Consider the following 15,720-nt stretch of genomic DNA (forward strand, 5'->3'; position numbering starts at 1 on the left):
TTCATATAGAAACTGTGAAAAAAGAGTGATTTGAAATAATTTCTGCCTTGCATAGCTAAGACCCATAGGTGTAATCCCAGGGGCCCAGCTGTGTGTGTGTGTGTGTGTGTGTGTGTGTGTGTGTGTGTGGCGGGGGTAATAAGGGACCTAACTTCATTGGTGACTTTTTTTGGAGACCGAATCTTGCTGTGTAGTCCTGAATGATCTCAAAGTTAGGTACAGGGCCTAGGCTGGCCTTGAACTCACAGCTCTGGCCTCGCCTTTCTGTTTGCTGGGATGATAAACATGCACCACCACATGCAGCTCAACTTCAGCATTCAGACCATGAATATTCATTTGCTCCTGTATTATTCGCTAAAAGAAAGCTCTTCTCATTGAATGATCTTGGCTCCTCTGCTGAAAATCTATTGTCCCTGAATGCCAGGGGTTATTTCTGGATTCTCGCTTCTGTTCTGTTGTTCTGTTCATCTATCCTTATGCATGATAGTCTTTATTTATTCATTTAGTATAAGATATTTTTCTGGGATTAAATGGCTTAGTTTTACTTAGTTAACAGCAGCAGATATAACAAAAATGACCCTTATTGTACTGAGTCAGTTTCTTCTGAATCCAGCATATGCTGGTTAACTTTCTCCATTTTTCTCTATTCAAACTGCTAGATAAATTCTCATTTCCACAGCCTGGTGTGACCTCTTATTTGTCCTTTTCTGGGCTGGAGCCTTTATTTATTTATTTATTTTCAGATTCCCTCTGGACTTCTCTAATTAGCTTGTGACAATTAAGGAAACACTACTCCTCCACTCTGAAGTTTTTATCATGACAATTCACAGCTATAATTTACTAACTAATTTAAGAAATGAAACTGTAAATTTATCCCTCAAAAATGTGCTCTTCATACTGGTGAAAGAATTGTACTTTGATGTTGGGCTTGGAGGGAGGCAGTTCACATGAGGACCTGCTAAAGCTGGCACAAGCTGGCCAGTCTGCTGACAGTGACCATGGGGACCCAGGTGACCTGGTGCGAACAGGGTCCTCAACCAAGCACAGACAGGGGCTGGGGGACGCAGAATTACTCGATCAGGGAATGCTCAGACCAATTAAGATAATGCTTAGGACTCCTAAACAGTGTTAGGGTGAGCATCCCCCCACCATGTATTTAGACAACTGTGAACTGTGGGACCCCAGATATTATGGGTCTTAGGTGGAAATCTAGGGGTCATTCAGATCACTCCTTGCTCATGGTTCCTATGTAAAACCCATCACTAAACTCTGGGTTCTGCTTTCTAACTATCCCTGAAGTTTTTTCTGCTTCTGTTCTCTGCATCATCCCCTCTACTGTATATACCTAAATTGTACCAATAACCTTTTAATTAAATTTTAAAAATATCATAACAAAAACCATAAAAGTGTTTTGTTACTTATATATTAACGACATCATTTGACATACGAGTGTATGATGCACTGTGCTTTGTGTGCGGCCCAGGACAATTCCTCTTCATTCAGGGCAGCCCAGGTGCGCCCAAGGGTCAGGCACCACAGTCCAGGGAATAACAGTGAGCAAAGAGTCTGTCCGCATCCAGACCATGAAAGCTTTCAAACTTTTTGACCCCTGTTCACACAAGTGGATGAGGAGTCCAGGGTGTAGAAGGATGATTCTCTCTTTCTCTCTCTCTGCCTGTTTTAAAGGGACTGAAGCAGAACAGAAAAATGAAATAAACTATGATAGGATAGCAGGAAGTCCACAATCATTACTATATTGCATATTGTTATCCTCTAAATAGTCCATCAGACTATTGGCCCCAGGCTTGTACTGCCAGTCAAGCAACACAAGTGCCAGGTGACTTCCCTACTTCAGCCTGTGTCCCCAGCTGCTTATGATAGGGGTGGGGAGGACAAGGTGTGGGGGTGGCTTCCTTGCTGCTTCTGCCTGGCCAGCAGGACTGCCGCCCGGGGGTTCTTACTGTTGCTGGATTCCTGAATCATCTCTCTCCATGGGCTTCAAGTCTCGGTTTGGATCCTTCCTGTGTCCGTGGGACCTGCCTCTCTCCTCCTTCTCTTCCTCACGTTGTTGTATTCCAGGGTCTGGACACCAAAACTTGGACAGGGTCTTTCTCGGCTGCTTACTGAAACAGTTTTGCCCTACAATAAGTACATGATATTATGGCAGCAGGAGGCGAAACCAAGGGATGTTTGCCTTGAGGTCATTTCCTCTTTCCTCTATGACAACTTCCCTTTTCCTTTCCCAGTGGCGTGGAAAAAAGGTCCCAGTCAGCTCCTTGTGCATCATCAATGCTCACCCTGAGCGCCACGCCGGCAGTTATGTCTTGTTCTTTTGTCATGCCAAAAACTCTTCCACTTACCACTCTGCCATTTTCCCGGAAGTCCTTGTTTCTTTCCTTTTGCCTGACTTTGTTTCTATAGTACAGATACACCGACGCCATGAATGAGTTTTGAAGGAAGACCTGGAGCCACAGGAGCCCTTTTGAACATGGTGGTGTGATTGGTACCACATGAGGACTGGCATCCCCTGTGGCTCCAAGAGGGAGCCCACCCTGGGGGCACTGTCCTCTTGTCGGGGGCTGCATCCACAGCAGAGAGTGAATCCACATTGCTTCCTGTGGCCAAAGCAGCAGGAGGCAGATGTGGGGAGGCTGGAGGGACTTGTGGCTGTCACTCACCCCTGGTCCCCTTCCCTCTAGACATGGCCTGCTGACACCCACACTGGGTATTTCACTATCAGTATCAATGGAATCAGGGACACCGGGGATGCAGTATCTGTTGTGAGAGCCGCTCACATTCCGTGGGAACTGGGAGAGCCATGGTTGTGGGGAATAAAGTCACGTCTTACAGGGCTGGGGGCTGAGATGTAGAAGCCGGCAGTACACAGAGCAACGGGTATGTGAGCCAGGGAACCAGGTGTCAGCTAAAGTAAGGAGCATTTGTCCAGAGCCACAGTGTGGGCAGCTCTGGGATGACATTCCTGGGCCAGAAGAGTTTCAGAGAGAGGTAGCCACTCAGTTACTGGCAACGTGGGAGGGGAGAGGCAAAGTTAGGAACCAGCAGGCTCCTTCTCCATGAATACCGTGAGGCGCTCCATGGTGAAGATTTGGCACAACTGCACCTCCAGTTCCATCAAAGCAGCCACGGAGCCGGGAGCTGCATTTTTCCAGGTTATGTAATATTCACTCAGGAGATTTGGGGGATCTCACTTTGAGTTCTGCAGGTTCTGAGGCTTATGCCTACTACACTATAACAGGAACCATGCCCAGGGTGAACAGACAGAGCCTAGGCTGAAGACAGGATATGGGTGGCAATCACCTGGAAGCCAAAAAGTCTCCAGCTGCAGGAAGACTTCTCGAGGCTGCATGTGCACCTGGGTGGGTCACGACTTGGGGAGCAGCCGCCACCAGCTCTCCCTTCCACAGTGCATCTAGGCTTCACACGTGTTTGAACCAGGCTGGGTCTTCCTACTGGAGCGTGTGAAGCCTTTAAGGACACAAAGGGTTTGGCCTTCCCTGGAGCATTTCTGCTGCCAGCATCTCCATGGTGAGGGTGAGGATGCAAGCTGTGGCCACCTCTCCAGCACTTTTGAGTGACCGCAGCCCAGCCCAGGTCTCGGCAGCAGGGTCCAGGGTGGCCAGCAGCTATGGAGGAGCCCAGTGGAGCAAGCTTTTCCAATCCACTGGGGCTGAAATGATAAGCCCAGAAGCCTCCCAGGTGGCCTCTCCCCAGAGCAGGCGGAATCAGGCCCAGCCCTTCTGATGGACACAGGGCCCATCTGGTCATTTGACCAGGGACGACTGTAAATGCTCGCTGTGGGTAAATCACAGGCGTAGGACACTGCCCCATGCAGTGGTGTTCGCCGAGAAGCCCCCAGGGCAGTGGTGAGGAGCACCAGGCCAAGAGTGCATGGGACACAGGTGGATCTGCTGCCACTGCTGCCCAGCACTGGTCCCGGAACGGGCACCGAGTGCGGTGCTGTGTTCAGATTGCTGTGCTTGGAGGTCAACATGGAACCCATCGTGGCTACCTGGACTTTTTCTGACCGCCGCACTGTGCTGGGAATAGTTTTGCTGAGTTCATTACCAGATTTTGGAGGAGGGAACTCACTGCCGAAGAATTGGGGGATGTGTAGAGTGACTGCGCGGGATCTAAAGCACTGTGTTTTTTTGAGGGGAGCCACTCAGCTATGTGCTTGACCCTGAACACCTCTGCTTTCCCTGGGTAGGTTTCTCACCACACACAAAGGAGGAGGGAAACTTTCCCCTTTCTTAAGGCAGAACAGGCCAGATAACACTGACGAAGGAGGAAGCAGTCAATGTGCCTCGGTGTTGTGGGGCAAGGGTGCCATGGAATGTCCGTGGTTACCCCCAGCAGTGCCCAATTGCTCAGTCCCGGGTGCCCCACGGAGTGGGCTGTGCCACTGTGGACGGCACTTCCGCCTGTCTCTCGAGCTGGGGACTGACTGATAATGGGAAAGGCACATTAAGCCTGACCACACCGAATACCCCATCTGCTATTTCTTCGCCCAGGGAGCAGGAATGCACTGAGATTCCTTGCTGGCAGGTAAACTGAGGGAAGTAAGTCCAGCCTATGCCCAGCTCTCTCCCAGGGGCTCCGTCTGATGTCCTCGGTGCAGCTTTCTGCACAGTTTCCCCTCCTGAGACACTCGCTGTCCTGGGGAAGCTGTTGCCCGTAAGAAGGGCCCATAGCAGACGTGGGCAGTCAGGATCAGAGCCTTCTGACTGCCTTGGCAGAAGCGAGGAGGCCTGGGCAGAATGAGGAACCCGTCTGGGAATGGGTCTGTGCACGCGTCTCGCAGTTCTCCCCGCTGGTGACTGGGCTTAACGGGTTCTGGAGCTCAGCGGCTACTGCCTCAGGTCACTCCTGACACTGATCGGAGCAGGAGGCTCCTGGAGGAGGACCAGGCAGGTCGCCATGGGCTACTGAAAGGCAGCAGGGCAGGACCTCACCTCCGGGGTCCTTCCTCCACCACTGGGGCAGCAACATGTCTGTACCCCAGTTTGTGTTTCTTTTCCCCCTTTTTTCCCTTGAAAATGCTGTATGCATGTGAGGGTGAGGGAGAGGAAGAGGGAGAGAGAGAGAGAGAGAAGAGGAAAAAGAAGAGAAAGGGATTTCAGGAGAGGAGAGGGGAGGAGATACAGAGAGAGGAACTCGACTACAGTGGGGAAGGACCTACTTCTCTCTTAGTGCCGCTTTTATTTTCCAGGTTAATTATTTATTCATAAATCTTGACTCAGAGATTTTATTCTGGTTCCCAAGCGATAAAAGCTCAAGGTCGCAGGGGAAGTGTTTTCAGATGCTAAGTGATCCTCCTCCAACCCTGGTAGTAAAACTTTTATTTCAGGGGGAGTGCTACCAGTGGGAGGGGTGATGGCTTAATTTCAGCTTCCAGATGAGACCCTGACCTTGGCAGGCAGCTCGGAGCAGTGCTGTGAGGGCTGCGGCACAGCTCCCCCGCCCCGACTGACATGGGGACCCCTCCTAGAGGGGTGACCTTCGCACCCAGATATGTGCATGTGTGTGGGCTGCAGTGTTAGGGCTGCTGCTAGTTCCTGCCTCCCGGAAAAACCAAAACAGCACCCCGGGGAAAGCGCTCATCGCTAATCGATCTTGCATTCTGTTTGAAACCTGTGGTAGCGCAGGTCCTGGGGGAATTTTCTTTCACATCTGTCAATTCCAAGGAGCTTGAAAAACGCGTTTTGCTCCTCCGAGCTGCTTGGTTTTGCCACTCAGAGGGTAAAATCCTTCGATGAGGTGAAGGATTAAATGGCAGGGTTCTGCTCCTCCCAAACAATTCATTCAGGTAGGTTAACTTTGAGGGTTCTGCACTGCTGTTTTGGGGCAGCTGCACATGGAGAAAAGCTCAGAGGACACTGTCCCCACAGCCTCCAGCTCCCAGCTCCAGAGCAATGATTCCACGGAGGTCTTCCAGGAGCACTGCTCCTAATCTTGCATGCCAGCGGGCTTCCTCGGGTCCTTCCGTTTCAGCGCCCATTCAGTGCCAGGGTTGATGCTGTTGGGAGGTCCAGCTGCCTGTGGTGGAACTGAGTCTGCAGCCCTGAGCCCTTGATTTCCCTCCCCACCTCGGAGCCCCCAGCTCCAGCTCGTTTGTTTGCTCCTGAGATATGCAGTGGCAGGAGAGCCATGTAGGTGTCATCGGTGTCTGAGTCACACTGGCCAAGCTGCTGCAGCCAGGAGACTCCACGGTCTGGTGACTGAAGTGGCACAGACCTCTCCTCCCGTCAGCCCACGGGAAATGGTCAAGGCTGTCGGGAAGGTTCAGGCTCCTCCATGGACACAGCCACACCTCTGAGACCCAGGCAGAGAACTGGCCCGACAGGAGGCTGTGTCCCTGCAGAGACATGGCCAAAGGTGGCACACAGCACTTCTGCTCAGTGCTGGGGAACAGAGCCTGCTTCCTGCCAGGCAAGCTGTCCAGACCAAACGCCTTTTAGTGCTTTGCTGCTGCTGGGCGGCGGCGGCGGCGGTGGTGGTGCTGGGCAGCTGTCCTTGTCTCGGGTCATGGTCCTCCCTGGACCCTGGCTGAGCTGGACAGGAAGCTGACTTACTTTGGTTCCCCTCCAAGAGGTGTGATGGTGTCTTGTCCTGCAGCCCTACTTTAGGATGAGGTCTAGCCCAGCTGGGGGCGGGAACACCAGGAAGAGCTGGAAGAAGGGCCTTCACGGACAGCAGATCTATGAGGTGTCGGTCCTGCAACGTGGCTCCATGCAGACAAGAGCAGGGGTGCAGCCACCCACTGCTGCTTGGGGCCATCACAGAAAGGGGTGTACATCCCGGAGGGAGAGAAGGACCCAAAGCGAAGCCAGTGTAGGACGCACTGAGGGGTGCTGTGGAGATAAGTGCAGAGGAAGGGCAGTAGGAACGCTGCGTGGTGGCGATGGGTGCTGCGATCCAGACAGAGCCGCGAGGCAAGGTGTCAGAACAGGACAGACCTGCAGGAGGGCTGGCAAGGCAGGAGAGTGTGAGAGGTGTGGAGACCCGGGGGACCAAGGGAAGAGCCGCACTGAGGTCCTCAGGGAGGAGGTGCCTGGGAGTTGCAGGGAGCCAGGGAGCCGGGGAACAGGAGCAGAGCAGCGAGGGAAGAAGGGACGTGGCTGGGGATGGTGGTCACCAGAGGGCTTTGCAGGGGCGACTGTGTGGCTGTCATGAGAGCATTGCTCCAGACTTCGTGCTGAAAACAGAGCCAGGAGGGCAAGGGCTGCTGTGACTGTCTAGGTGAGAATGGACGTGGTTTGGCTCTGGGAGGTCAGAAACGGCCTTGGACAGCTGAGTCTGCAGCCTGAGAAGGCAGATGTGGGGACTACGAGAAGACAGGGTCAGGGTGAAAGACGGGGCTCAGTGTGCCGGGAGAGGCAGGGCCAGGCTCCCGAGGGTGATTGGGAGCTCAGGTTTCTTACACTGAACACCCGTGGACCCTGGCCTGGTGGTTCGGATGCATCTCTGGAGGTTTCCAGGGTTGTGAGCCAAATGTGTTGTCCTGGACTTTTTAACCTGCCCTGCTGTGGTTGGAGGTCTTGGCCCGTTCCCCCTCATATCTGCTCACTCCAGGCCCTGTGTCCTGTGTCCTAGAGAAGTTCAGCATGGCCATTGTGCCTCTCTCCATGGCTGGCTGCAGGGCAAAAGGCATGAAAGACCAGCTCCACATCCCTGCAGAGGCTTCTCTGTGAGTGTGTGTGGGGGGGGGGGGGGAGAGGGAAACATATTGAGCCAGACCGTCAGAAAATTATTTCTGATAATTTGACTTAAAAGGCATTTACTGGTCAGAAATTTAGCTCAGTGGTGTAAGCACCTACCTGGCAAGTGTGAGGTCAATGAGTTCGATCCTCCATACCAAAGAAAAAAAAATCAAAGGCATCACCGAGTGGAGCACAAGGCAGTGCCTGCAGTTCATGAGCAGAGAAGACAGAGGTGCTAACACTTAGCTGTGATGTAGAGTGACAGGAGCCCAGTGGCCGCCGGGAGCACGGGCCATGGATCTGAGGAATGCTGTTCCCCTCTGAGGGACCTTTTGGCTTCCTGCTCTTTACACAACCACAGATGACATGAGAAGGAATCAGTTGTGGAAAGTGGGGCTACTCCCAGGCTTCAGTTTTAGTAACTGTTAGTAACTTGCCTTCTCCGAGGTGGACGTGGGCCCCCAGGATAGAATCTGAGGTCCTGGATCCAGCTAGGTCTTGGGTCTGACATACACCTTGGGTTCCAGTTCTGTGAGCTGACGCAAATGCCACATCCTTGCCTATAAAGTGGGCCCCGTGGTTGCTGAGTGGCCTACCTACCCCACGGGGCTGCTGTGAGAATGAAACTTGATAATAGGTGTGAGGCCCAGGAGATAGAGGTTTTCAGAAGAAGCAATGCAGTTCTGGGAAATGTATGAACTTCGTGCACTGTGGGATTTTTTAAAGACAGTAGAAGGCAAAGCTTCCTTGGGAAACGAGGCCCAGAGTTTCTACTTATCACTATTTGCTCACCTGTAATGTGTCAGCTTGGATGCTTCTCCGCTTTGTGTCCCAGTGGGGTTTTACTTTCTCCAGAACTCAGGGCTTAGGTGGTAATTTTCTTTAAATTGTAAAAAGTTTAGTTAGAAAGCAGAATAAACATTGCAAAACAACCAGTTCTCCATTTTATTTTAATTGACATAAGAAAGAATTGCACATGTTTACAGTGTGCAGTGATGTGATATTTCACTACCCAGGAGCCCTATTTTTTATTATTTTTTATTTTATTTTTTGTCTTTTTCCTTTTTATTGGTACTGGGGATTGAATTCATGACTGCCTGCCTGCAAGGCAGGCACTTATGCCGCAGAGCTAAATCCCCAGCCCCTGGAGCCCTATATTTAAATACAGCCTGATTGCGGTAGCATTTGCATGCACATATTTAAAGCACATGAGGCGACCAGCCTGGCCGTACTGCTTATGTGGGAGCCCCTCATCACGGTCAGGATAGCGAGCGTCTCCATCACCGCCTGCAGCAACCTCCCACCCTTTCTCCACCTCCTCCTCCTGCTTCTCCCATGCTGGGCGCAGGCAGACACCAATGTGTTTCCACCATGTTGACCCCACTAGCTCTGATCAGTTTCCATTTCCTAAGATTTTAGATCAATGCCCCCTACAGTGTGTATTTTCCCTTTCTCTCTCCCTGCCTCTCTCTTTCTCTTTATTTTCTTTGTCCCTCTCTCTCTTTCTTGATATAGCCTCTTTCAGATAATGTAAATGTTTTGAGATTTATCCGTGTTGATATTTTCCATAGTTGATTCTTCCTCACTGCCGAGTCTGATTCTGCTGTATGGCTACATCATGGTTTGTTTATCCATTATCCTAACAGTAGACATCTGCTTTGCTTCCATTGTTCCACTATTATAAATAGAGCTTCGGTGAACATTTAGGGATAAGTCTTAGCATAGACATGTGGATCCATACCTCTGGCACTATTCAGGAGAGGAAGGGGTTGGTCATATGCTAAGTTTTTGTTTCTAGTCTTGAGAAACTACCAAACTATTTCTGCCGTCTTATGTTCCTGCTGACAGAGGATGAGAGTTCCATTTTCCCGTACCTTTGCCAACACTTGTTATGGTTAGTCTTTTTAGTGTTCATCATCCTGTCAGGTAAATGGTCTCCCTGAGGTTTTAGTTTGCATTTCCCTAATGACTAACCTTGTTTAACATCTTTCCACATCTTTTCATGTATTATTATCTTTATCTGTGACCCTTGTGCTTTCAACTTTAGGAAACTACCTGGGGATTAGGCAAGCACCCTTTTCTGTGTGGGTCATGATGGCACAACCTTGGGTACTGTATCTGGTCTCTTTCTGTTTCTCTTTGGTGTTTTTCCCCTGCTCTGGTTCCTGGCAGCTTTGCCCCACTACACCCTTCCGCTATGATGCTTCTGCCGTGGAGCAGCTGACCATTGACTGAATCTTGGGCCAATCAACCTTCCCCTTTTAGATTTGTGCCAACAATGAGAACACTGGCTAACACACTGAAATTTCTGTCATTTTTAGTGAACTATGTATTGAAAATTTTTTCCACTTGAAGCTGCCTCTTTCAGGGAACATTTTAAAACTCTGTTACTTGAGAGTGGCTCTGAAGTGTCTCGTCTAGAGCCTGGGGGCCGGGCATGGTGTCCTTTTCTGGACATGGAGCCCATATGGCTGCAGCTTTGCTGACAACTGAGCTTCATTTCCTTTGAGAGAGAAGAAGAAAACAAAATCAAATCGCCAAAACTTACTAAGTTGTTTTTTGTGTTACTGCATTTTGAGAGTTCATTATATATTTTATGTATAAATCTTTGATTAGATACATGATTTGAAAATTTTCCTTCTAGTTTTTCACCTTGTCTTTTAATCTCTCAACAATGACTTTGGAAGGCAGAAGTTTCACATTTAGATAAAGTCCAAGTTATCAATTTTTTCCCTTTTGGATCTTGTGCTAGTTTACAGCTAAGAGATCATCGGTGAGCTCAGGTCACAGAGGTCTTATGCTGTATTCCACGGTTGTGTAGTTTAGGTTTTACTCTGCATGTGGGACTCGTTCTGAGGTACATACAGGCATAGACTGAAGTTTGTTCTTGGGCACCCTGGGTAGACAAGGCTGCACTTGGCCTCTGAACTGCTTCTGAATCTGTGTGAAGAATATCAGTTGTCCACATGTGTGGCTCTGCTTTCTCTTTGGCTTCTGTGGTCTGTTGGTCTCCTTGCATGCCAGGGCTGCATTGTTTTGGCTGTAGCACCTTGAGGGGTGGTAAATGTTTTCCATAAAGGGCCATATAGTAAACACGTGAGCCTTTCTGGGGAATTCATATATGTCCTCTGTAGCACTTTTTTTTTTTTTTTTTAAAGAACCAGTTCAAATGTAAGAGCCATCCTGGGGCTGGGGATTTAGCTCAGTGGCATAAGTGCCTGCCTGGCAAGCACAAGGTCATGAGTTCGATCCCCAGTACCGCAAAAAACAAAATAAAACAAACAAACTAAAAAAGAGCCGTCCTGAGCTTGAGGCCCTGCTGCACAGGTGCCACGGCCTGCCAACTTTGCTGTGACTTTACCATGTATTTGAAAGTAAACCGTGTTATGCCTCCAGCGTTATCATTCATTTGCCAAGTTGTTTTGGCTGTTCTATGTCCTTTTATTTTCTATTTCAATTTTGTAATCAACTTGTCAATTTCTAAAAAAAAAGCCTTTTGAGATTTTGATTCGTCTTTGGTTTTTGGGTTGCTCTGGCTGTGCAGGCTGATTTCAGGAGGAAAGATATCTTAAAAATATTGAGTCTCTGACTTGAATATCACATATCTCTCTACTTTTTAGGTCTTCATTAATTTCTCTAATCAATTAATGTTGCATAGATTTTGTGAACCTTTTGTCACATGGTGACTTAGTGTTAAATAGTTTCTGAAGCTACTAAAAATATAGTGTCTTAAAAATTCAATTTCCATTTGTGCTGCTTGTATATAGAAATAAAACTAAGTTTTAAATGGTGATTTCATAAATAGCAACCTTGCCAAACTTGTTTAGTATTTCCGTCACCTTTGCATTGGTTCTATAAGATTTTCTTGGCAAAAGGTATCACCTGCAAATAAGGATATTTTTAGTTTCTCCTTCTGAGCAACTTTTCTTTCTTTTTCTTGCCACTTACCACGGCGACCAGAAGTACGTGAAGAGAAAGAAGACTTGGGAAAGGTGCGCCTGTCTTCCCTGCACGGTGGAGCACGATACTTTTCTCTTCTCATAGCTCAGGAGGTCGGAAACGTGAGATTAAGTTGGGCAGAGCTGGTCTCCCTGAGTTCTGCGCCAGACTGCTTGGTGTCCGTCTGTCCACACGGTTCTGCCCTGCGTGTCCCCTGCGTCCTCTTCCTGTAAGCACAGCAGCCCCTCTCTCCACGTCACCGTCTCCTGATGCCCGATCTCCACAGTAACATCCTGAGCTGCGTGTGTTAGGGTTTTAACGTGGGAGCTGGGGGGCCTCAGTGCGGCCTGTCCAGGGGACACTCAGGTCTGATTATTATTAAATGATCATTATTAAATGTATTTGCTTTGCAGGTTCTTTTTATCAAATCATTTACATCCTCCTGTATTTTTAATTTGCTGAGAGTTTTGTTTTTAAAATCAGGAATGAATAGGATGATGGTAGAAGTCGCATGCCTTTTCTCCAGATGTTGAGATGGTAACCTGATTTTTCTCATTTTGTTTTATTGTGCATTGAGAATGTCAGCCCCACCTTCCATTCCCAAGATAAACGCCAGTTGCCGCGATGCATTTATCTATTAACACGCGTTGGATTCAATTTTCAGAAAGGTATTAGTTACTGAAAGCTGCCAAATGCAGGAGACTTTTATGCACAAAACAAGACAATAAGTAAATCCAGGATAATTCTCTGAAAGTCTGCTGAACTGAGAAGATGGGAGAGGGAGATGTGCCATGTTTGGTGCACAGAGTAGAACTTCATGGGGTGAGTGTAGACCACAGGGAGCTGGCTTAGCGATGCTGCCGGGGATGTCCACGAACCTGCGGCCACACACAGATCCAGGCCACCGTTAAGTGACGAGATTACCTGGCATACTTAGGAACTGGCTGACGCGTGACAACCAGCTCTGAGAAAAAACAAATCTAGCGAAGTATCTTCCCTGCAACTCGCCGTAGCCACAGATGTCACTTATGTGCAATCTTCTACTTTCTGTGTGCGTCTGAACAAGACAGTGCCTGGAAAATTCACTTTTCAGTTCCACTGTTAATATTATTAGATTCCACTTATAACACTGAAGTGTTGCAATATTAACAAATGTTTCAGAATTTAGGTTTTATGCAGAAGTATAATCTGATGTCATAATTTCAGTGAAAAGAAAATTTTGTAGTTATCCAAATCAAGGACCCTGGGTCAGAAGGAAAACCTACAGATCATTTCCTTTCTTGAGAATATCTTGGTCTGAAAAGCCAATGCACTGAGTGACGTTATAAAATTTGCAAATAAGAAAAGGTGGTGGATTTCTCTCTGTGTTATTTTCTTTACTGCGCGACAATAAAGAAGATGAATTAAAGCGGCTCCCACTGCATACTAAAGCAAGATGATTCTAAAAGAAGAGTTGCGAGTGCTCGCTCCATCGAAAAACTTAATTCCTGGAAGATGGGAAAGCCGCCAAGGCTTATCTTTGAGGGAGATGAATCTTGGATCATGGGGGCTGCTTATCTGTTTGGTATCTTCTATATTATAATGATTCTAATTTCCACAAGGAAGAGGAGCACAGCACAATTTTCAATAGCAGACAAGATCAAAGTGGAAGAAAAAGTCAGAAGCTTGAACAGCAGAGTTTCTACAGCTTCTTACGGCATACTTCACAACTTAACAGTGATTACCAAATAAGTGACGATCCAGACATTCTAAAAATGCAGGAAGTTACCAGCACACCCTATGGATTTTGATAGAGTTCCTGAGTTTTATTTTTCAGTAAAAGAAAAATTCCTTTACCTAGGATATTCATTGATTTGACATCCATTCTTTCACTGAGAGATCATCTAAATGTAGATAGACTGAAAATAAATTTTGAAAATAAAATAGTATATTATGTTGTTCTTTTGAATAAAGATCAGACATGACTATCCCAAACTTATTAAATTCCCTTAACAAATCTTACCCTCCTGCCAATATGGTTCTGTAAGAATGATTCTTCTCTAATTCTTGTTATTTAAGTGAGACACAAAAATAATGTATTATCATCATGGCCAGAAGCACCTTGGTAGCCGGAGCTGACAGACACCCTTCGAGGCGCCAAGCATGCTTATGTGCCCCGCCAAGAGCGCTCATCCCGGGGAGCCTGATTCTTCACGGTGTGCGCTCAGGGCTTGAGACGGGCCGTTCTCTCTCAGCTGTTTTAGTTACAGTTTCAGAATGATAAGAGTTATGAGCAAACCAGCAGTTTGTTACCTGTTCACCCATATTCACACTTTTAATTTAAGAAGCATATGATTTTTGCCACTTTTCTTGATAATTCTTGTTTTTGTATTTATTGAAAATGATTTTGGTTTTGGTTTTTCTGAGACAGGGTCTGGACTATGAAGTTCAGGCTGGCCTTGAACTTGAGGCAGCTTCACGCCTCGGCCTCTGAAGAAATGGGATTACAGCTGGATGCTACCTTACCTGGCTTGAAAGATGATTTTATATCTGCTGCGTAGCGCATATTTATTTACAGCTCACTCTTTGCTCATCTTTATTTCTTTTACAATTTATCTTTCCAGCACTTCATTGTTTTTGAGGCAGTGTCTTGCTATTTATTCCAGACCGAACTTGAACCTGTTATGTAGCCCAGGCTGGCCTTGAGCTTGCAGTAATCCTCCTGCCTCAGCCTCCTGAGTCCTGAAATTATAGGTGTACATCACCATGGCCTGCTAATTTTAAAGAGATACTTCCTTTAGACTTTCAGATTTATAGAAAAATTCAAATTTGGTACAGAAAGTTCTAACCCACTCTCCACCATTTCCCTTACTGTTAAATGTCACCCTGATATATGTATGCTGCGATTCCCGATCCATTGTCCAGACGCTGCCATTAACTGAAGCACAACACTTTATTCTGGTTTCCTTAATATTACCCAATGTCAGTGACTTAATTTCTTTTCTCATTGCTGAAATAAGATACCCAACACTTAAAGTTGAAGGAGGTAAGGGTTATTTAGCTCAAGTGTGCAGAGGTTTCAGTCCCTAATCAGCTGGCTCCAGAGCAGGTGGTGTGGCATAGGAGGAGCAGTTCATGGTGGCAGCAGATAGCACAGCAGTGGCAGCCTCTCCCTTTTATCCCGCCTAGGCACCCACCTTTGGGCAGTGCCACCCAGGGAGGGGCTTCCCACTGTCCATGCCCAGACTCTGCCAATCAATCAGCACTGAGTAGTCACCAGCCCTGATCCCAGTGTCACACACCCTCGACCCCATCACGTCTGAAGAGCCCCACCGTGAGCTCACGAGGCTTTGGGGCACACCTAAACACAGCTGTAACAGCATCTTCCATCAGGGTCCCTCTGGGACACCACAGGCTGACCCTCCCCCATGCCTCTTGGCGGAGACACGTGCTGAGAGGGCCTTTGTTTTTGGCGACTGTGAGTCTGCGGGGAGGGAGGTTTCCTGGGGGACAGCTTGTACTGTGTCCTGCAGTAGGTGTTTTTCTGACATTTTCCTCAGGACTGACCAAGGTGAGGCTGGTCCAGGTTTTAAATTCACAATTGTTTGGTACGGAGGAGGGGACGGAATTCACGCCCTCAGGCTTGCCAGGCAGGCTTTCATGCTGCTGAGCTAAATTCCCAGCCCCATTCTCTGGATCTAATTGAGATTGGAGCATGGGGTTAAGCAGCTCTGAGTCCCTTCTCTGTGGTGCTCTGGCGTGAGGTCTGGAGCAGCAATCCTGCTTCACAGACCTGCCCCCGCGGGGTTCCATAGGTAGGGAGTGGGACTGCTCAGTAGCAGTCCACCTGGGCCTCTGCTGGCTTCCTAGGAAGCCTCTCTGCCTCCATTCCTGCCCCCTGATGGGCCTCTAAGAGCACAGCCAACTGATCACTGCCCCCTGGAAGCCCAGGACCAGCACCTGCATGGCAGGGAGCTTGCTCACATGCAGATTCCCACGCCTGCTCACCCTCACCCCCACCAGAATCTCCAGGGAGGCCTGGGATTGAAAGCCCTGCAGTGGTTCTGAAAGGCCCAGAAGC

The sequence above is a fragment of the Cavia porcellus genome, unplaced genomic scaffold (genome assembly GCF_034190915.1).
Source record: "Cavia porcellus strain 051 isolate PalLab524CR breed Dunkin Hartley unplaced genomic scaffold, mCavPor4.1 scaffold_26, whole genome shotgun sequence".
Taxonomy (NCBI): Eukaryota; Metazoa; Chordata; class Mammalia; order Rodentia; family Caviidae; genus Cavia; species Cavia porcellus.